General features: G+C 47.1%; 1 protein-coding gene and 2 long non-coding RNA genes across 4 annotated transcripts in view; 1 reads left to right on the top strand and 2 right to left on the bottom strand.

Moving 5' to 3' along the window:
- Nucleotides 1–14983, top strand: part of LOC135918369 (uncharacterized) — a 73233-nt gene extending 58250 nt beyond the window's left edge. The window contains exons 2-3 of the long non-coding RNA XR_010569644.1: nucleotides 13786–13971; nucleotides 14840–14983. This is a non-coding gene — a long non-coding RNA (uncharacterized lncRNA). The remainder of the gene's footprint in view (nucleotides 1–13785; nucleotides 13972–14839) is intronic.
- Nucleotides 1–23508, bottom strand: part of LOC135918354 (RYamide receptor-like) — a 262805-nt gene that overhangs the window by 98043 nt on the left and 141254 nt on the right. The window lies entirely within an intron of this gene.
- The window catches only part of LOC135918368 (uncharacterized), a 142325-nt gene that overhangs the window by 68996 nt on the left and 49821 nt on the right, over nucleotides 1–23508 (bottom strand). The window contains exon 4 of one of the 2 annotated variants that reach the window (XR_010569642.2): nucleotides 9817–10043. The exons of the other annotated variant lie outside the window; for it this stretch is intronic. This is a non-coding gene — a long non-coding RNA (uncharacterized lncRNA). The remainder of the gene's footprint in view (nucleotides 1–9816; nucleotides 10044–23508) is intronic. 2 annotated transcript variants of the gene reach the window in all.

The following is a 23508-nucleotide window of genomic DNA, read 5'->3' as shown; positions in this document are numbered from 1 at the left end:
TAACGTTTGACATTTCACGCGCTTCTACTCTCTGCATACACATGACCAAATGAATCCCCCAATCGAGACGCCGCGGTAAATATCCGTTACTGTTGCAATGAACTGCATTAACATCATTCTGCTGAACACAAACAAGTGTACAAACACCGAATTGCGCGAAACTCGGGCGAAGATGCGAAGAAAGCTTTCTTCTCAAAATAATTGCTGCGCACACAACGTTGGACTTTGTGTTGCTGTGTTTCTGAGTTCACCTTCAGTTTTGGTGTGGTTTTATGCGATTTCTTTTTCACATATGTGGCCTCTATAATTTGCGCAACTCTACGTGAAGCGGCGCGAATTAAAGGCGCCATCTCCTCAGCCTAACTAAAAACAAAAAAATGCTGTCCTTTACAAGAGGAGTAACACGTGACTGCCGTCAAGCGTGCGCGAGCGAACGTGAGCTTGCCTTCTCAGCCTTGAAACGAGGGGAGCCGAGTAACCGGTTGGGCTCGTTGGTTGAACACGGTAGAAGACTCCAGTGCGGAATCCGACGGAGACAAAGTAGGTACACAAAGAACACAGATATCTGTGTTCGTTGTGTGCCTCCTGTGCCTCCGCCGGTTCCCGCGCTGTAGCCGCCTATACCTTGAAATGAGGGGCGGCGGCACGAGACCCAGGCAGATCTAGCGCGCAGACTGCGAAAGCCCAGTATCAAAAAATTGTGTAGATCCCACGCACAGTGGGAATCTGCGCGACGCCAAACATTTCAACTAAACTTGCTATCCGGCATAGTTTGGGGTTCCGCAAGACGATACCAGGTGAGCCAACGTGTTCCTGTTAATTGAGTAGCTTTGTGTGAGTACGGGTCGCGAGCAAACGTGTGTGTGACGACCGCAGCATGACGAACAAAAATATATTTGCGTGGTCCTTAGCTTCTCCTCGAGCTTCTTTGTCAGTCTCGAAGTTTCTGCCCCATATGTTAGCACCGGTACTATGAACTGATCGTACACCTTTTTTTAAAATGATAATGGTAAGCTTCCATTCAGGATCTGACAATGTCTGCCATATGCACTCCAATTCATTTTTATTCTTCTTTAAGTTTCCTTCTCATGATCAGGGTTCCCTGTGAGTAATTGACCTAGGTAAACGTACTCCTTCACAGACTCTAGTGGCTGACTGGCGATCCTGAACTCTTGTTCCCTTGCTAGGCTATTGATCATTATCTTTATTTTCTGCATATTAACCTTCAACCCCACTCTTACACTCTTTCTGTAAGGGCATCAATCATTTGCTGTAACTCGTCCCCAGTGTTGCTGAACAGGACACTGTCATCTGAAAACCGAAGGCTGCTGGGATACTCGCCATTGATCCTGACTCCTAAGCCTCCCCAGTTTATTAGCTTGAATACTTCTTCCAGCAATGCAGTGAATAGCATTGAAGAGATTGTGTGTCCTTGTCTGACCCCTTTCTTTATAGGTATCTTTCTGCTTTTCTTGTGGGGAATTACAGTAGCTGAGTGTGGGTAAATATGCTCACTAATCTGCGCGCATATTCACGCAAGATCTCTAGAGTTCCCTACTGCAGCCTTGCACAACATAGCGCAAGAAATGGTGCGCTCAACGAAAGACCACAATCTGTGTGCAAGTAAATCCAAAAGCAATTGAAAAGGCACTTGATGTGAAGCTTTCAATTAAGTTGCAGTAATTAACTTTACATTTAGATGCTCGATCTACTGCCGGTTCACCGACAAGCGCAATCTGCTCAGGCCAATCAATTGAATGCTATTATTACCAAATGTATACTCTATAAATAAAAAAAAATTAAAAACTTCCTAATTACCAACTTGACAGCGCATGTGTACAGTCAAAAGCTGGAGGGAATCGCCATAAAATGTCTAGTTCCGCGTTTCTAGGCGTTTCAAAATGGTCTTGTATCCCGAAATAAGAGGCGTCAAATTATTTGTTCAATTTACGTGACCACGCATAGGGTCCCAGGAAACGCGGCTCGCTGTCCAGCGCCTGTGTGACGTAAAAGTGTGGCGTAAGATGAAGCTGCCGTCGCACTTCCCTTCTCTCACGATTTCGATCTTTTGATTTCGAACATTCAATTGGATGCATAGTCACTTCAGCAGGAGAGCCGAGACGTGCACCTATGCATATCGAGCCGTGTAGCCAAGCTTCGTTTCACGCCTCTCTACGACTTCACACGAGGTTGCACTGCGTGCCGCTCCTTCGCAGTGCTGCGTGCGTAATGAGCTGAATTGAGCGAATAATGGGACACCAGTTATTTCGGTTTAAACGGCCGTTACGAAATGTTAAGATAGATGGAATTTCAATTTTATGACGAGTCGCTTCAACCCTCTTTAAAGCTCTGCCATAACGTTGATACCTAGGAAGTTAATGAATGTAATTAGCTTAATAAGTGGATTGGTTGTGTTGGCTTTTCATGCAGATAATGTCCGGCTGGGCAGATAATTAATCTGCAATGGCTTGATTCGAGTAAGTTCTGTGGGCATTTTTAAAAGAAGAGTGTTTAAAGTAAAAGGAAACGTGCTTATAGCACTTTATGGCACTCGCCCAGTTGAAGCTGCACACTTGTTAAAAAAATTGAAAAGACACGTTGCAGTGCCTTTTTGACCGTGTGGAAGGAATTGTTTGCAATCTGCCTTTGACTTGTGGGTCCAACGTATTGATCAGAGTGGACGATGGCTTATTGACAGGCTTCGGGAGCATCGCTACAATGTGTTAGAAATGAGGGGGGAGTTTTGGGATGCACACTGTAGAACTTGCACGCGTAATATGGCAAATGCCACAAAAATATAACGCCTAAACCGGTATATAGTGCTTGCCCAATTGTCAGTAAAAGTCGTAATCAGTTAGCCCGCGAGATCATCGAAGCGCAATTGATCGACAGGTGTGGGGACACGTGTGGGTCAAAATCGTCTAACGCGCTTTCCAGAAAAGAGCTACCTTCCTTGCGTAGAGATATCCAAAGAAAACACTGCGGAGGCGGGAGATGTAAATTCAAGACCATGAGCAACACAAGAACAAGGTGAAAGCAGAAGCCAACGCTTCGACAACTGGACTTGCCTTCTTGAAGAAGAAGGACTTATCGCCTTGAAGAAGACAAGTCCACTTGTCGAAACGTTGGTTTCTGCTTTCACCTTGTTCTCGTTTTGCGCATGGCGTAGTGATAAGAGTTTTCTGCGGGTGGCGCACACGTGATGTGTCACAGATTTTCCCATATATGGGGTTGCTTTCTTCGAAATAGAACACCGTTGTAAGTCTGCGCTCGTGCATCTCAGCCTCTTCGCTGTCCTCGTCTTGTACGCAAAAAGCTGCATTCCTTACTGCATTCATTAGCTAAGCCTGCGCTTTCAATGGCCGTCCATACACGCAAACAAGCTGCCGGATGTTGGATTGCCGTCAGCTATAGGTTACAAGTTCATCTGCTCGAGACAGTGGCGAGGCTCACCAGGAAGCTTCCTTTGAGGCCCCTTGACGGGTTCCGGTGAGCCTATTGGCCCCAGAGTTTGTCTAATTAGCGCCGCGGGAATGATCCTGAGCCTAGGGGCATGACCTGGTCGCTTAGGTTCCTAGAACGGAAACAGTCTCCTAAAACTTGGCTAATCATTTTTGCTGTAGCAAAGATTTACGACGAGAGAAACTTCCCTGGGGTATTACCGATAACGCACGCGCTTCGCTACGAGAGGAAAAAGAGAAAAGAAATATAAAGAATACAACAACGGACCATTGCGTGTAGACGCATACATTACAGGAAGGAGCTTTCGGACGGTAAAGAGGTTTCGTCTGATGGAAAAGGTAATTTTATTGCAGCAGCGGGGCAAACGAATTCGAAAAGTTGCCAAACGCAAAACAGAGTAAAGCTGCATTAGGAACATTCTGGACCATACGAAGTAGTAACTGGCACATTTTACGCATCCTCTTTACAGTGCGTAAAATGTATACGCTCTCACACCAAAAATACAGGTTGCTTAGTTGCAACATATGTACAGTGCAGTGCTATACATGCTGCAGCAATGTTCTCCTAAGAACATGTAGTTAATACAGCATTCGATCTCATATACGGTGTGATTATTTTTAAGTTTTCCGGAATTTTAAAACATCGCCTGTTGCAGGTAGCATAATTCTAGTCCCTGACCTGGATTATTCAGAGAGGGGGACATTACTATTCAACTGCTCTAGAAAATATTCAACTAATTAAAGAAATTCACAAGTTAACTTATGATAAATTACTGTACGGCCCACATTGTTGTTACGGATTGTAGCCGATCAGTTTGCAAGACGTATACTCTTGAAATGAATTTCCAGAATGACATCAATTTGGAGATATACGCCATTAAACTTGCCGTAAAAATTCACTATTGTTCCATTTAGTTTTTAGCAAAAGTCTCTTTTTCCCGCACTTTTCACTTCAGTGCGGAAGGGGACTATTGGTCGAGCCATGATGCTTAATCGATGCTAGCAAGCACTCGATTTAGTGCATCCTGTATTTGCAGAGCACTTCGAGCTGCTGGTGCTTGCAGCTTGTTCAGTATGATGCGCATTGTATTAATTAGCGATTGCAGCATTACAGCCACCTGCCTGTCTTGGTCGCAAAAATCACCAACAGTAGACGTCGGGGGTTGTCCAGCAAAAGTTTGCTATGATTCTGTTGGTGAATGCCATCATTTCGGTAGGGCCGGCCAAGATTCGGCAGATGTGGTCTTCTCAGTGTCCTTGTTCTTCGTGGTCCTTTCTACAGCGCCTGCCCTGGGCGGTAGAGGATGAGGTGGTGTTGTAGGAAGTGGCATGCGCGTCGCAGAGGCAACAGCCTTCCTTGAGGAGCGTCCGCGATGGGAACGTCGCTTCCTAATTTTATCGGCGGCTTCGCGACGAGGTGAATGATCTCTTGCCATCCCCTTTAAAGATGGTAATTTCCTTCTTAATATGTGGGAAATTCTTCGATGAAGCTTCATGTGACCCGGCGCAGTTCGAAAACTTAATTACAGTGGCGCCACATTTATCTGCAGCGTGGGGTTCGGCGCCGCGGGGCGATTTTCGCAGACACTGCTCACGTGCCTCAGTTTCATGTATTTGGGGCACTGAAGAAGTTTCGCGATGAAAGGCCGCACTGCATGTCTCAAGTGTCTCACCTTAACATGCAAGGGTATATAATCACCCTTGAAGGCAATCTTCACGCAGCGTGAACTGCCTAGCCGCTTAACATCAACAATGACCTCATCATTTGCTGGCTCGATAAGAATCGGCAAGTCATTATTAAGGATGGTGACGTCTATGTCGTAGATAACACCGGTGACTACGTCAGATCCCAGAGGGATGTAAGAGCGCGCCTGAATGCCATCGAGGTCCGTTACGCTGCGTAGAGTGGTCATAGCAGCCGCATGCTGGACATCAACCACCAGTAGATTTTTTCGGGTGTTCACTCGAATGTCCGATATTTCGTTTGACACCAAAGCTTCCAATGACATCGACACCGATTGCCTGTTAAGTAGCTTCATGTTGATGGTGGGAAGCATGGCCACAAATATGATGGCACTGGCGTCCGGCGTGTGCCTTACTGTTTGCGTGCTTGACGATGAAGATGTCCTGGTGTTTTTTTCTCTTCGCTCTGCGGCTCTACACAAGCTGGAAGTCATCATCGGAAGGGCCCTTACTGCTGGGAGAGTAAACATGGGTGTCCTCGCTGTCGCTGTCACTCTGCTGACCGATCCGTTTCCTGGAGGCAGCCATAAAGATTAGAGGAGTTGAGCAACGCTCCTCTATTGTCTTGCGCACAGTTGATTGGTCAAGGTTTAAGAAAGATATGGATGACGCATGTTGAGAAGTCCTTTCATACACTATCGAATATGCAATCGGAGAAGCATTGAAAACATCCATGTGCTCGCTTACAAGATCAGCAAAGCGAACAGACTTGGACATTGAACTGGAGACGTTGCGTCCGGCACGCCGGCAGGGGGAGCGAAGGTATCGGCGCACTATGTCGGTCTTGGATCTGAGGGCTTCACGACGCATACAAAAGAAAGCTCAGCGCGGTATGGATAAATTGGAAGTGAAGCGATGGAACACTTTTTGTCAGTCGCTTGTTCACCGAAAATCGCTCTCGCACATATGGAGAACGATTAGAAGTCTTCGCTCATTTCCGCATCAAAGGAATCCCTTTGCTGTTCTGGCCCTCCGCCAACTGCGCTCGGAACTTGAAGTGGCTGAAGAGTTCTGTGCACGGGTTGCTGGATCCGTGGCCTTCATTACTGACGCAGCACTGAATGACATCCCTGAGGCACGTGTACCAGAAAGGAACGTGCTATTCTCACTCGAAGAGCTCAACGCTACGTTGGCGACTTGCAGGCCTTCTTCATCACCAGGACCAGATGGCATTACGTACACTGCCATATGCCACCTTGGACACGACGTACGTAGTGAGCTGCTCAACTACTACACTGAGTCTTGGCAGAACGGCGCCATTCTTGAACAATGGAAATCGAGCCGCTTGATCCCTATTCTGAAACCTGGAAAGTCTCCGCTTGATCTATCATCATATCGTCCTATTGCGCTTTCGAGCTGCGTCGGCAAAGTGGTTGAAAGAATGATTCTTGCTCGCTTGGAATGGTACCTAGAGCAATTCAACATCTATCCGGACGCCTTGACGGGTTTTCGTCGAGGTCGCTCGTCCATCGACAACGTCGCTGATATCGTAACCAGGGTCCAAAATAAAAAAAAAATGCCTCAAGCGCCTATCAGTGGCACTTTTTATAGATATCAAAGGATCAGACGACAACGTCACCCATGAGGCCATACTGAACTAAAGCATTAAATTAAATTATAGGGCTTTACGTTCCAAAACCACTTTCTGATTATAAGGCACGCCGTAGGGAGGGACTCCGGAAATTTAGACCACCTGGGGTTCTTTAACGTGCAGCAAAATCTAAGTACACAAGTTTTTTCGCATTTCGCCCCCATCGAAATGCGGCCGCCGTGGCCGGGATTCGATCCCGCGACCTCGTGCTCAGCAGCCCAACACCATAGCCACTGAGCAACAACGGCGGGTCATACTGAACTAATTTGAGGCTGTATGTGTTGGTGGCCGGATGTATCAATGGATTCGGGACTATATGACTGAGAGGTGGTTTTTCTGAGAGACCGAAGATGGCCCAGCTTCGCAACATTACATCTGCCGTGGTGTGCCGCAGGGTGGAGTGTTCAGCTCCATATTGTTCAACCTTGTCCTCGTAAGACTAGCGGAGTTCTTACTGAGGTGTTTATGTTCTCACTATACGCCGATGACATTTTCATCTGGGCTTCTGCGGTGACTCGCCCTCAGGTACCAGCAGGCTTCAGCGGGCGGCAACCATGACAGCGTCTTATCTCCGAGAACAAAGCCTCAGTGTGTCTACTGAGAAGTGCGCATTCGTTGGCATTACGCGCAAACAAATGTCATTGTATCCTGTTTCAATCAATCGTCAAGCTGTGTCCTATGCCAAGACGTATCGCTTTCTGAGTGTCATCATTGACCGCAACCTCTCGTGGAGCCCTCACTGCGTCTATCTGAAGAAGTTAGTTGCCATTGCTCAGGTCTTCAAATTTCTCTACGGCAAAAACCGGGGTACACCAGTCTATTCTATGATGCAGCTGTACAGGGTACTGTTTCTCGGACTCCTACGTTACAGTCTACCAGTTTTGTCAAATAGATACAAGACTAACATTCGCACTTTGGAGAGCATACAACGAAGGTCAAGCCCTGCGCGTGTGTTTTGGGCTGCCTCAGTGCACCTCAACAGCAGCAACATTTGCCATCGTGGGAGACCATATGATCCAGACACACATAGCTGTGGACTCTCTCAGAGCGTACATTCGCCATCTTTCAAGGATCCCCAGCCATAATTTAGCCTCCCTACCAGCCGAGAGACCTCAAGCGAGCTTTTCAAGAGGGATTAGCGCTCATCAAGATTATGTACATACCGTCATATTATACACTGGCGGCGAAGCCTCCTCTCCCCTGTGGTGCCTGCGACACCTTTAAGTGAACTTTGCTATTCCCGGAATTAGAAATGAGGCAAAGCATCCATCGCCGGCTCCGAAGCAACTTACGCTCCTATTACTGCACCAGACCACACACACTCATGCGTACGTACGCACGCACACACGCGCAAACACACACACACACACACAAACGCACACACACACACACACACAAACACACACACACACACATACATATATATATATGTATATATATATATATATATATATATATATATATATATATATATATTCATAGTTCGACCTCACCTACCAGCTCAACTGCTGCAGTCGTCGTTGTTCCATCTAAGCAGGTTACAGTTAGGTTCAAATTGTCACACATGACTACATCTACGTCGGCAGAACTTGCAGCTCTCTATGCCGCTATGACGTACATCACCGAAGAGCCAACAGAGAAATGGGCCGTATTTTGTGACTCTAAAGCAGCTCTTCACAGTATCAAATCTGCATTACATCACAGAACTTACGAGCAGATATCTGACATAAGGGAAGTGCAGCACCAGGCTCTCGAAAGAGGGCGCAACATTATCTTTCAATGGATTTCTGCCCACTGTGGCATCGTCGGCAACAACCTTGCTGACAAGGCTGCCCGTTCTGCTCAGGCAGACACCCAGACGCCTCCAACACCTTTGGCGAGGTCGGTCGCTGCCGGGGGACTTTGCCTACTTGCACGCAGACAGTCACAAGATATCTGGAGTTCAGGTGCTCTCAACTGCCGATTGCATAAACTGGACCCGACGCAACGGCTATAACTGCCATGTAGCCTTGCTCGTGACGAACCAACCTTGCTGTGCCGCTTGTGGCTGAGAGTGGCGTCCACGAACGCCTACTCCTATCGTATGGTAATGGACGAGAGCCCGGTGTGCGGCTCTTGTGGGTGCGAGGAAACCATTGAGCACCTATCCTGTATCTGCTCTCGCTACTATGTACAACGCCTCTCTCTGCGGGGAACTTTGAACCGACTGGACCCAAGACCATTCTTGTCAAAGATACTTTGACCATGGCCACACCCGTCACTGGCACGAAAAGCGATTCGTGCACTATGCAATACTTGAAGTGCACCTGCTTAAGAGACCATTTATAGTGTTCCTGTGCATCCCCCCACACGTATTCAGTGCCTACTCTCTCCCTTTATCCCTCTGTCTATTCCTCTTTCCCCACCCCCAGTGTAGGGTAGCAAACCGGTTTATCGTCTGGTCGACCTCCCTGCCTTTCCTGTCCTTGCTCTCTCTCTCTCCCTCTCTCTTTTATGAATCGGAGCCCAAAATTAGTGGTACGCCCATGTATTTCGTCCCACACGTTGGGAAATATCTCGAAACTGGTGTCATCCTGGAGATTATGTATGTGTGTGTGTGTCTGTGAGTGTGTGTGCGTGTGCGTGGAGAAATTGCAAATCAATAAATGTTCATCATTCGGTGACGACTTGAGCTGGAATCAGTAGCTGTATGAGGCTCGTCTCAGTAGCGTTAACCAAGCCGTTCAGCAACCAAAGAAAAAAAAAAACATTGAAAAAAAAAGACACCTCGCAAGATCGCTAGAACTCTGGCTACCGAACACGGTAGGTTTTAAAATCGTATCGTGCACCATGTTCTTTTTTTAAAAAAAAAATCTTGTTCTCCTTTTACCTTTCTTCACGTTTTTTTGTTGAACACCTTGGCTAAAGTTAGCTCGGACACCCTATATACGTAGACGACACTACGCTCAACCTTCATGCTATAGTACGGCTGCTGTTTGCCACGAGTACGAGCTAACGATAGGTTAGAAGAAGAAACTTTACTGGAAAGAATGGTCGGGCAAATTTGGTTGTGGGTTTCTCAGGTGGCGGCTCGAAGTCCTCAGACTCGGGCGGCATCTTCGGCTAGCCGGACGGCCCAGAGTTGATCTTCCAGCTCCGAACTTTTGAGAGCCGCCTCCGAGTGCCGGCGACGCCGGCGGAGAAAGTGCTCGGTGGCCCCCGCAGCCGGGGCGGCGTCGGGATTGAGCGAGCTCGAGGCTTCCTGTAATCTGGTAACGGCCATGGTTATGGACGCGTCGCGAATGGCGGCGGTTTGCGGGCCGCCAGCAAATATTTCGGCTTCGACACTTTTTACTGCCATAGCTCATGATCCAAGCTCCATAACTATTGTAGTACAAGGTCTCGGCTTGCTGATCATGGCACAGCCTTTGGGGGCTGTTCTTTTTTTTTCTTCTTCAACTTTTCACTAGCAACACAGCTATAACGTGAGAGACGCGTTTTTTCCTACTGCTAAATTCGGTCGTTTGTATCTTTGTGACATTTTTACTGCCCATTTTCCCTTGTAGGCCGTTGCTGTGCATTCACGCTAACAGCAAGCCACAACACACGATTGCTGTCCTTTCTTGGACAAAGACGACGACGCCATCCAGCCGCGGTTTAGGCGGGCCACCGAGGCCGCCGTTTAGAGCGCAGCTTTTGTGCGCCCATTCCTGCGGCGAGAGTCAACGCCGGTCTCGGACGTCATAGAGTTTCGTACAATAACTACTAGAGGGACCTCTGTGGCGCTAGTGTCTACGGGAGCTGCAATGGGAGCGGTTGAGCCGGCATGGGAATTACGGGAAGTACGTGGACTTGCCTAAACTTCGTACTTCTGGCTTCGAACGGCTTCGCGACTTTCTAAACTAGTCACTTTCAACAATGTACTGCGTAGTAAATGAACGAACACACTTTATTAAAATTGTCCGATGGCAGGATTCGAACAAAGGACCTCTAACACAGAGGCCCGACATTGAAACCATTACGCCGCGGACGCATGCATCGACAACCGATATGAAACGCGCTTATGAATTTATCGCGGGCAAGATAGTGCCTTGAGACGCATGATGCGCTTCAATTTGGCCAACTCGACAAGATCAATCGTTGTAGTTAGTAGCGATCGTGAGTGTTCGCAGTGTCTTCTGCACTTCGAAGACTGTAGATTGCTCTGAAATTTACAACAATGAAGGCATACAAAGCGTAATAAACAAGGCCGAGAGAACGTCTGAATCCACAAGCACGAAGATCAGACAAATTCATGTGCTTCCCATCACTTCCACGGTGGCTCAACGATTGCAGCGCCAGAGTCCCCTCTATAGTGTATTATAGGAAGCTCTATGGTCGGCGTAACCGAGCGAACGAGTGCAGCGAAAGATGAACACCAACGCGGAGCGCAGCGGGGGATGAAAGACGCGAGGAGGAAAGCGGAGAGGAGCGTGCAGTGCAACCAGGAAGTAGGAAGTGGAGGAGGGTAAGGCAAAACAGCTGAGGAGGAAAGCGGAATGCCGGCACGAGACGTGCTTGACGGCAACCCACCAGGCATGCGGCGAGCGCGTCCGCCGTTGCCATATGTGAAAACAAAGCGCTGGCGGGTGCTTTGGACCCACTGCGCATGCGCTACATTGCCTTCGGCGCCGCCGCCGCTAGAGAATGCATTCCACGCGAACGACGCGCTCCCGTGTTTACGCTTTCTTTCTGAACAATAATGAGTGACGCAACCGACAGAAATTCTTCGTCTGCCGCTGCTGCGAAACGAGCTGCCCGAGCAGAGACTCGGCGCTGCCGCACAGAGCACCTTGTCCTTCAGTATCAAATGCTTTGTCACAATATATCGCGAATTCAAAACACCTAAACAGGTGTGCTCAAAATTCGCATCAGGGAGTACCGTAATATTCGGTGATCTTTTATATTTATTTTTTTGCAATGCCTCAATACGGATAATAATTTTTTTTAATATTTGATTGCCGAATCATCTTCATTGTCATCATGAACATCATATTTATTTATAAAGTACTAAACTTACTTATGCGGCATTATACAAAGGAGAAGCATACATAAAGAAAGGGGGGTTACTACATCGACCAGAAGAATACAAGATACAATTTAATACAACTGGAATTACACAATATAATACAACCCACAACTTCGCAAGAGTAAGTTGCCATGATTTCGTGACTGCTTCATCGATTGCACGCATTCATTTCTTCTCGTTTTATAATTCTGTAAGCAAGAGATACTCTGTAGTTTGTGGAGAAGCTGGGGACAAAATATTTGCCCCAAATTTCCAACTATATCCAAATACCTGATTAATGACGCACTCGCCATTCCGGCTCAAATCCTCAGTTCCAAATCCCGACTAAAATTTTTTTTCTTGCACACCTGGGCGAAGCAATCACCCAGGTGTGCTCATTCACTAATATGAGCATGCGGGTATTACAGTGTGGTTCCCAGCAGATGTGCTAATGCTCTGCAAAATAAAAAAGTTTGAAAAAGAGATGATGAATCAAGGCCCGCTAGCTTGTGAATTGTAAGAGGCACCGAAATAACGGAGTCTGCGGAAAGCGTACAGTCTGCACCTCCGGGAATAGTTGGACCCGGTGACGGACCAAACACGCAATCACGCACGAGGAGTCGCCTCGGCTATACGCGGAGAGCCTCTTAGCAACAATGAGAAACCAGCTCTGCAGTATACCCCCGACAAAGTAAAGAGCCAACTTCGTTTATTTTTTTCTTCGTCTCTCCCTCGGTTTCTTTCAAACATATACGTGCCGCTCAGAAGAGCCAGCGCTTTTCGTCGGACTGGATGTATTTCGTCTCTGAACGCAGCTGCATGATGCGATTTCCACACTGTGCGGCTGAGTCCGCGTTGGCTACAGTGGCTCCGTAATTGATCGTCGAGCCCAGAGCACTCCAGTGGTGCAGCACTTCTTCGGACCATTTCCACATCCTGCACCCGAGCTGGCAGTAATGTCGGTTAAAACAGAGAGAGCGGAGAGATCGGAGCTCTTAGGGAGTGGGGACATAAATCAGAGAGGACGACTGCGGCACGGAACTCCAGCATCCAGTGCTGCGGCACTTAGTATACGAACCAGAAGAGGCGGCCTACCGCTGTGCTCGGGGGGCGAAAGAGGCAGCAATGAGCCCCACGTGCGTGTACGGCGCGTTCGAACCTGACCGGTTCCTCTAGGGTGTTCACAATTTAATGCCCGCATCTCTCTCGCCGCGTATCACGCAAGAGCACGACCTCAACGCTTCGTGAAACTTTTCGCAAATGCGCAATCTCCTGCTGCAAGAAAACACGCACGGAAAGAGGACTGTCACATCACACCTGCACAAGCACAACCTTTATATATATATATATATATATATATATATATATATATATATATATATATATATATATATATATATATATATATATTTATATACGCCGCGAGAGTCGCCGCGAGAGGCGCTGTGCATATATTTCGGGGCTTTTTCTACGCTCGGAACACTTTTACTTTTACGTAACACGTATTGAGCAACAGAAAGCTGTATCGGGAGTTTTTCATGTCGCTCTACAATTTTCTCATTCACACTTTTCACCTAATTGAGATACTTGAAAAGCCGAATAATTATTTCAGACTAATTATCTAATCAGGCGGAATAAAAGAAATAATTTCAGCATCTCCAAGCGACAGCAAACAACATTACTTTGGTTCTGTCCAGCTACGTGGCATTTCCATTATTTTAATGTCTGGCTCAAGTTACGTCGGACATCCTGTATACTTCGGACGACTTTGTAGCTGGGCACAGTAAATACGCTTACGCACTTGAGCTCGCCACATCGACACCGCGCCCGGCATTTAATGAAGTCTGGCCGTTGCGAACGAACCACAGGCGCGTCAATTTATAGGCGCCATTTCTCGCGTGCCTTTCATGGCTGTAACAACCTGCCTTGAGTGTTCACGACTTTTTTCCTTTTTTTTCCTGCAGGTACTGTGCAATTCCGGAAGGGAAGTGGGCGGCATTTCTGTCGGCAAGCAATAACCGTGACAGCGTGCCCTCGCTCAATAGTTTCAATGTAATCGTTGCTCGGGCACTAATATGGCAGTATATAAATCACGAAGGCTAACGCCATGGATGCGCTCTCATGGAGTTTGCCGTTGCGCCAGTGAGAAGGTAAGGGTTCTTTCAGAGTGCTCGCGCACTGTCATGCAACGAAAACGGTTATCCGCGGAAGCTCTAGCATTGGACGTGGCGTGATAGTGTTTATTTTTGGTGGTACATATGTTGCTGCTACGTTACTTCGAATTTCGTAATACGTGATGTCTGGTTTTATGAATCGAATGGAAAGTTTATACGCGAGCCCTGGTGAGTGATATACGCGAAGACTAAGCGGAAAAGTACCACAAGGCTCCCGGCAAGCCACGTCAGATATTCGACATGGCGCGCTTGAGTTGACAGCGAATGGGCTCTGTGATGCATGTACTGCTTGCCCAACTCGGCGTTTTCTATCTCCCCCCACCCCCCTCTATCGCACCATCTTTCTTCTTACGCCATTGCAAAGGCACTCAATCAGGCTCAAGTACAGCACACAGTATACTCTGTGCAATGCTAACGCCGTGCAGCGCATGCGATACTCGGCTACAGTCCCGAACAACCGTTCTGTCAATGCAAAATTTTCCTAGATTTTCTGTCGCGTCCATAAGGCGATGTACATAACGGTATGCATGTAAATTGAAGTGGGAACAGAAAATAACTGATCAGAACGCCTGTTACGCGTAATTCTATAGAAGTGCGATGTATAATAATATCGCTCTGTAGTCGGTTTTTGCAAGCGTTGAGTAGCTCCAAGTGCATGTTTTGAAGTCTGAATTAAGTCATTGTTGCAAATGCAGGTGAAACCGAAAACGGGCCAACGCATTGAAGTAGCTTCGGAATTGTTTGTGCTTGAATTTATGTACATAGTACGCACTGTTGCTCACCCGTTCAGGCTCACTCCCCAATAGCGAGTCTTATTTTAGAATGCCTCTTGACTATACTGTAGCAGGCATCCTTGGATCACGGAGACGACAAAAGATTGCCGAAGACTGAGACGCAGGAAAGGGTGAACTGAGATGCTGGAGAACCTTTCGAATGACACAACGACAACATAGAACGAGAAAAACGATAATAATAATAAAGGCGGCTTCGCCTGGAGGCAGAGGCACAGACGGCGATGACAAGGCCAAGCGTTGAGCTCGCGAGGTCCTCGGACGGCGTCACAACACGCGGGAGCCACTCGTTGTGGCGGCGCACCGCGCGTAGGCGCCGCAGAAACAGCGCCCTGGCAGCTACCAGGCATCTCATGGCGATGGCATGATAAGCAGCGCTGCTGGCTGCGTTGCAAAGGCCACACCTCGATGGCGTACACGAGATGAGACCGACGGAGAACCGTCGGCCTCTCTAGCCCAGTGATTGTGCGCACAACGCTCGATCCTGCCAGCGGCGGAAGACAGAACACTGGCGTTTCTGCAGAGCCGACGGAGCGGATCGTGATGGAGCGTACACCAGGCCCCGCACACTCTCCAGTTCAACAAATGGCCACAGAGGGCGAAAAATCAATCGAGGCGTGTTTCAGCGTAAGCGCGCAAGTGGAGATACTGTAATTTGGTCGAATACTTTAATTTGTGCTTTTTCTGCTAGGGGCGCTGAACATGCTGAATTTTTTACTTTGCACAAACCATTGACATAAACAATCGAGGTGTCTAAGGATGTTTTGTTACCTCAGGCAAATAGGCAGTTGATTTTTTTTAAATTTGATTGTTGAAGCTGCTTTTTAGTCATAGCGTCAAGGTTTTTGTACTTGATTAACCACCGACAGCCGACAGCCTATTGGCATCGATGTGTTTCCTGGCCGTTGGCGTTCGAATACTACGGCGGTAAAACATTTTCGAAAGCATGCTGGTTTCGTCTGCGAGTCATTACATAGACTTGCTGTAAAGAGGTCTACTCTTGGCAAAAAATAGTGCCTCATTTTGTTTAGGCGTTGATTATCATGATGAATGCGGCGGAGGTTGAGGGAGTACGCTTGAAGGTACGTTTTTATGCCGTTGATCTCCATAACACCGTAAATACGCAAAGCGATGTCACAGAACACCCGATCATTGTGTGTTCTCCGTCATCGCTTGTTTGCTGTACGCCTACTAATTCTTCATTTCTTCAAGTGTTGTATCCTCCTTTTGTCCTTGTTCTCTTGTGCTTCACTTACAGTATGTCGTTCCGTCAGCTGTAATGCGCATTTGCAAAACCAATACGTTTGATAAGACGCAGTGGTTGTCATAATTTCACTACACATGTATTAAGCTGGCACATATATGGTTCAGATACAGATGCCTGTATGCGGACTTGCACGACTTTGATGCGGAGATTAGGATAATTATGACAGAGGCAGCTGACGGCCGTAAGCTGTTGCATTCTTTCCGCCAAACTACCCGGCCTGGTAGTGCTGTAAATATGCTGTATAAAAGTGACACGCGGTGACAGGGAAATTATTATACTTAGCTGCCGACCGTACGTTTTGTAGCTTAGGTCTTCTTTCTTGTGCGTTTGTGCTACCCTTATTAATGAGCCATTTCTTGCCTATGTTTTTGACTATGTAACCACGTTTGTGTGGATGCGTAGACGTGTGTTTATTGTTGTACTTGTAAAATGCAAATAAAATATTTTCAGGCTTACTCAATCTTTGGTGTCGTGTGCGTTTATTCCAGTCGAGGCCATCGTGCCACCTGGAAACCGCATTTTGTCAGTAGCCCTACACGAAATGCAACAGCTGGAGCGCGGCGGCACAACTCGGCGTAACGGCGGCGTAATACACGAAAAACCGCTCGGGATGCCCTTAAAAGTCAGTTCAGAGTGTGCCTTAACTCGATATGACTCAGCGCTACATGTATTCTGCGCCTCGATCGTGCTCCCGCCAGTTTGGTTGCTGTGTGGCAAACGTAGCGCCTACTTAATATAGGCGCTACGTTTGCTACACAGCAACTAAACTGGCGGGAGCGCGGTCGAGGCGCAGAAGCCAGAAACCCAGTAAAGCCACAAAACACCTGGTAAAGCGTGTACAAAACCTCGTTTCCATTTCCTGTTGTACAGCGCCACCCGTGGTCACATACTTTAGTTCACGACGCCACCGCTACGCTTATTTCCGTAGCACTGTGGAAGGTACAGTTTCCCTTCTCTAAATTTGTATAGGTGTTCTTTGCGTACACTTCGTCTTTTGCAGCTAAACGCACTGCGCCTCTCTCGCCTCTCTGGAGACCTGCTAACCCTCCACATGCGGACCGGGCATGCGCCGTCCATGCCGCCAGGCCCATAACCATTACATTAAAAATATCCTAGTCCCACGGTTAACAGTTCTATTACAAAAGCGAGCGCTAGTGGCTCTTCAAACATTTGTGGTAGAAAGTAATATTGTTGCAAATTATTATTAGCAGTTTCTATTGCTTTCTGTACGCATAACCATTTGAATCGACCTGACTTCGTGCTTTCTGTGTTTAGTGTATGACAGCTGACTTTACGCTCTATACGACATCTGTTGGGATTTGTGTCTATTTTATGTGAGCTGACTTTCCGTTCAAATGTGTTGTGACGTGTCTCTTGTAAACTTATATGATGGGACTTTGTGTTCAAATTTCGTTTTGTCGCTACGCGCACCTCATCGGCCAATCGAACAGCCCTGATTGTGATCACTGCCAGACGCCTGAAACACTGCAACACCTACTGTGCGACTGCCCAGCATATATGCTGGAGCGAAGGACGTTAGAAAGTTTCTTAGCCAGCGTTGGCAGGCAACCCCTGTCGGAGGAAGCTATCCTCAGCCCATGGCCCGACACTGCAATTTCAGTGCGTGCAACAAAAGTATTGTTGAAGTTCCTGCAGGACACCAAGCTCGACGAGCGGCTCTAGCGAGGCAACTGTCTCATGTACATAAGCACTCACCACTTCTCTTACCATCATCATCCATCCCAATACTTTCACTCCCCTCCCCTCTTCCCCAGTGCAGAGTAGCAGACTAGAGCACACTAGCTCAGGTCGACGTCTCTGTCTTTCCTATCAATAAATCCAATTCAATTCGTTTTGGTGTGAATTCTGTGGTGAGCTAGTTCAGTGCATTTTCGTCACCTCACTGTCCCACTTTTTCGTTGTTAGCTTACGTTTGTTAAGTGCTGACTTGCTATGCCACATTTAGCATATACCTCTTCAATGAGAAAAGGAGTAGTCGGGGCCGACTGAAAGCACCAAGATGTTCTGAACATCATGTATTAAAAAAAATGCTCGACAATACTGGTGTCACGTTGTAGTGAGCGTCAAGAACACAGTAGCACGACTGTGAATGACGAAACTAACATCTCTATTAGGAGAACGTGTGCCCCTGAAAGCAAGTGACAACGATAGCGGCCAACACAGTCGGCGATCGTCGAAAATTTGACCTGCGGGTCAAGCGCGTCAGCTTTTACACATGACTCGACGAAGGTTCCAGCGTAATCGCTGGTCCCGCATGCTTTCCGGAAAGTACTGCACAATTCGTGTGGCGCATATAATATGATTACACAAGGTTCGGCGAGGACATACACACACAACACATAGAATCAACGATAACATTCGAGTAAGTTGCAAGTAATGCCGGCGTGTCTTGCACTGAGCGATAACATTACGTCTTTAGCGGCTGAAGTGGAGTCCCTGGAAAAAAGGAAAATGAGTAGACGTATCACTGAGTATCAGTAGTGTTAGCGCTTTTCCTCCGATTTCCCTTTAGCTCATCATTCTTACCCTCAGTCAACTAAAACTGCAAAGCACTTCCCCTGTGTTTTTCCTGGCTTCATTATCTGCTGGCTACATATGGCTATGACTAACAAAAACCGAGACCCTTGGTTCCCCTTCTTCCGGTCCCTTATATAGCGAGGTTCTCGACTCCGGGAGGTATAACAGTTTCAAATAACAAACAAAGGCTCATTGGTCAGCTGCCTGCTTCCAAGTAGTTCACGTACTACATGGCGCCATCGGTCAAAAGGATGTTCCACATTCCCCGCCATGACAATGAATGGCGCTGGCTAACACACCCCCTGTTAGATCTTGTACATATACATAAATGCCCAAGAGTGCGGACGTGGGAGCAACTGCCGCCGTAGTACAATTGGTCGTGGAACGCACTCGTAATGCGGGAGTTGTGACCGGCTCCCACCTCGGCAAGTTGCTTTTTCGTCCACTTTCATTTCCCTTCAGATTATCACGTGTACACTACTTTTAAATCAGGAGTATAAATAATATCCCCTATGCTTTCCTTTGCTTCTTTATCTGTTGGCTTCTTGTGGTGTAGCGTCGAAAGTTACTTTAATAATATAATAATCACATTTCTTTGGGCATGACCTTCAATGAAAATACAGGCTTGAAATGATTATTGGTTCGGTGATCTAGCCATTTATCTTTCACACAGATTATTTATTTCTAAAATAATAAAAAAAGAAACTATGTCGTATCGTACATAATTACAATAAGCTGACAATAAATATCCCGACGCATAAGAAGTTAAATTTCCCTTTCTCCGGAGGTCACTGAAGTAAACGGCAGGAAAAAGGCATCTATGCGACTGATAATGACACGTTGTGTGGTTTTCCTAATTATCCCACGAGTGACACATAAGCAGGACACACATATCCTTTTTTCTTTTTTGTGCAGCTAAGTTATAAAATTATGAATACAGTGAACCAATACCAACAAGCCCAATTTAGCGCACTCCGAGTGACTCGAAATTCGCGGTTCAATATTAAAATAGCAAATAATGTGCGCTTCAAATCAAGCAGTTACAAGTGATTGAGCAGCTTTGCGAAAAAGTTCCGAGACATTAAAGTAAACGGCGTCTAGAGGGTCTAACTGTGATAGCAACTGGCGCTGAATCACTGATAATACCTGGGAAATTTGTCTCGAGCTTAAGAGTTTGTGCATGTGTTGATGCTAAAGTTGGTATCGTGAACACGACAAGAATTTAGGTATCTTACTTCCCTGGGCCTACAATATAGCATTTGCAGTTTCGCATTTGTTTGTATCATATTTTTGTCCCTGTGTCCTGCATGGGGCGAGCGATGAACGGGAAACGTGTAAGGGTCCTGCGCTCCAACCTGCCTTTGTTTTCTTTTGTTTTCATTCAAATGGAGTCCCAGTCAACGCTACACTATGAAGACCAAAGAGTAGCGACGTGGTTTCCCATGCCAGTCACACTGACAGGCGACATTACAAGGGCGTTCTATGTTGCGTGAAAAAATGCCGCAAGCTCAAAGTGAGCAACGCCGCCTTGAAAGCACGGAGTCGCTGTTTTGCTTGCGTACCATATGTAGGCTATTCCACATCATCCGTGTCTGCAGGACACGGCAGCTCCAAAGTCTGTTTTATCGCTTTTCGCTCCGTCGAAAGAGGAGCGGTGCCTTGGCGACACCTCTGTGGCTTCCTTGGGGCGGAGAAGTCAATGTAGCGTTAGCAAGCCTCTTCACAAAGTGCGCTAGACGTCTGCAGTTTTACACGAATTGCGCGAAAAGCAGTCCTCTCTTCGAGCAGCTTTCACAATTCTCTACTTCGCCTGCCCTGTGCGAAGTGCCCAACAGAAAAGGGTGATGAAGCCTCCACGCGCCACTGCACATGCACTGTACTGCTTTCTTTCTTTCTTTCTTTCTTTCTTTCTTTCTTTCTTTCTTTCTTTCTTTCTTTCTTTCTTTCTTTCTTTCTTTCGTTCTTTCTTTCTTTCTTTCTTTCTTTCTTTCTGTCTTCGTTCTTTTTTTGCTCTTTTCCTTTTTGTTGACTTGTTTATCCGTACAAATGAAGCGTTATTTGTACGAGTAACATTCAGCGCAGCCGTTGTCAGCAGCACGGAATCGAAACTGACTGTGCCGGAGGTCATTTTCATTCTCGAAAACTCATCCGGGCATTGCTACAAAGCACGCTTTCACACTTCCCTGTCAGCTTGAATTTGATGGCCCCTTTTGGCCCCAAGTCGGTGCCTCTTTCTTGCCGTTTTAGCGTCTACTTTCGGTACCACCGTCAAACATGTTTTTTGTACCCTTTTTTAAAGACAAGTATTTCAGACACAGAGTTGTCTTTTCAAATGCAAGTGTCTTTTTCTGTGTTATTCTAAATAAGTACGGAGGACCTAAACTGTAGACATATATATTTGTTTCCATGACTACGTTTATTTTTATTTTACATCTTTGCTTGTGTTCTTTTTTACTCTTCATTAGGTTGTGTTCTAACATCGCTTCGGGACTTGTGCCTTTCTTATGATTGCAATATATAGATTGATAGTTTTATAACAGTAAGAAAGAAGTTTGCTTGTTTCCTTGCTGTCGGCAAAATTCATTAGTTACGTTTGTCACATTCTCGCCTTTTCGTTTTACTGAACCTTTATGCTTTCAAGTGATATTGAAGTGCGATGCGAGCTGACGAGGCTTAACTTTCCATAAGTAGCACACACACACACACACAGCACACAAACACGTGTGCGCGTGTGTGTGTGCGTGTGTGTGTGTGTGTGTGTGTGTGTGCGTGTGTGTGTGTGTGTGTGTGTGTGTGTGTGTGTGTGTGTGTGTGTGTGTGTGTGTGTGTGTGTGTGTGTGTGTGTGTGTGTGTGTGTGTGTGTCAAGACGTGAAGCATTATGGCCATCTCCTACTGCCAGCTTCCTTGAAGTCTCCCTTGCGATAAAGGCCAGCGCGGCTTCAATGATGGCCTAGTTTAGTTTGCCCTGCTTGGCTTATCACGGTGACCAGCATTCCCGCTAGAGCCAAACTGACGATGCGCGACGGCGGCGTTATTAGGCGATGCAGCACAAGTGTGGCACCGCAAGTCGTAGATCCGGCCACAAGGCCACCTCAACACGTCCGCCCTTCCTTCCTTCCTTATATTCTCTCATCGATGAACAGACAGGATAAATGGGGCGTGGACTAACCGACAAGATTGGAAAGAGAAGGGGCGGGGAGGAAGTGAGCAACCCACGACCACGCAACGCCTGACGGCTCTTGGCAACGGCTTGACGCATCGTCAGGCGGAGTCGATCGGCGGCAACTTGCGCAGTATCTCTTCGGAAGCATCGTTTTCTCGCTCGCCTTCTGTTCGCCATTGGTGCGCTGTACAGACAGTGCGTCGGTGGCGACGTGGCCACGTGCTACTGTAGCTGTTCTATCTCAGCGTGGCCGTGGCGACCTGAGTGGCTTGTGGTATACACCGGCGGTTGCGTTAGAATTAAGACGACGAGCATGTTGTCAGTGCGGGCGAAGGCAACCGCTGGTACTGCGAACGAACTATAGATGCGTTCCGCTCAGCTGCAGCTCCCTACGTCCTCGAAGAACAGAGGCAGCGAAGAGAAAGGAAGAGGGGAAAGGTCGGGATAGGGAGATTGAATTTTGAGCTTAGTGTCCCAGATGCGACAGAAAGGACCAAGGACAGACAAGCAGAGAAAGCGACAAGGACCGGTAAGTTGAAGCCATTTGGCACACTATACTTCGCTGCTTGACCCACCTTGAAGAGAGCGACTCACTGTGTGCAATCACGCCTCGCCTGTGAGGCAATTGATTTTGTGCGGTGTCTAAGCCACGACTAATACTTTTTTTGAAGGTACGACGAACAAAGGTCGCAGAAAATGACCACACATTCATCATATACTGTATATGCGCAAAGCAATTCATGTTGGTGTTTGGCGCCTATTGAATTGTTCCGATTAGGAAATTGCACATACATAAACACAGTTATTGACATAAGCAACGCCAGAGGGCGCCACTGGGACATTCGTTTATAGATAACTCTCCTGAATACTAGCGCATGACGCGATGGGTGGTGTTGGCAAGCAGCGAATTTTGCGCATGAGCAGTGTGCACTGCTCGCATATTCTGTAATCCGTTGTATCATATTCGAAATTCTGTGCCCAATGGTCAGAGAGAGCGTTCAAGCCACCTGTGAAATTGGTCCAGTTAAGTAATGAAATTAAGTAACACAAGAACCGCATGTGCAAAACTTTTATGTAAACGCTTCTACATCGTCCGCCATTACGGTGTCCCCCAGGCGTGTGCGATTGGTGTAATACCGAGACGACCACTTCTTTATGGGCGAATTATGGACAGCACTTACATAAGGGCAGATTTGCAAAGGGGGGGGGGGGTCTAATTCACAAACATTTTCATTCGTAGGTGCTCTTTACCATTGGCGGATCCCTCTTCCCTAATAATCAGTTCAGCATCAGGGATGGCTGGGATTTGCCCTAACGAGCAACTCTAGCGCAAGCGTTTACATTGACTACGGGTCCACTGCTCTGACAAGCAGTTCTAGCGTAAGAAATTTTATGTGAATACGGACATTGGGGCCTGATTCGCAAAGCTTTTCGATCCTAAGTGTCGCATGCCATAGGCCGCGTTCGCTAATAATATGTCCGACATCACGATTGGCTGTCACCGCTCTTACGAACAGATTGAACATAACATCTTTTGTGAACTCACGTTGAGGGGCCTGAATACTTTAGAACAGGCACCGGTAAATCAGGACAGCAAAAACAGTATTTTGGAAGGCTGCGAATTCGGCCTCAGCATACATATTCCGCTAAACAGCACCCCCTCCTCCACCGATTTTTCTTCTTTTTAATTATTGTATGTGCGGGCGGTTTCCCATTCGTCAGCGGTAATACTATACTCTGCCATTATTGAACG

This window comes from Dermacentor albipictus, chromosome 1 (assembly GCF_038994185.2).
Source record: "Dermacentor albipictus isolate Rhodes 1998 colony chromosome 1, USDA_Dalb.pri_finalv2, whole genome shotgun sequence".
NCBI lineage: Eukaryota > Metazoa > Arthropoda > Arachnida > Ixodida > Ixodidae > Dermacentor > Dermacentor albipictus.
The sequence above is the reverse complement of the archived record's forward strand: the minus strand, read 5'-3'. Positions and strand labels throughout refer to the sequence as shown.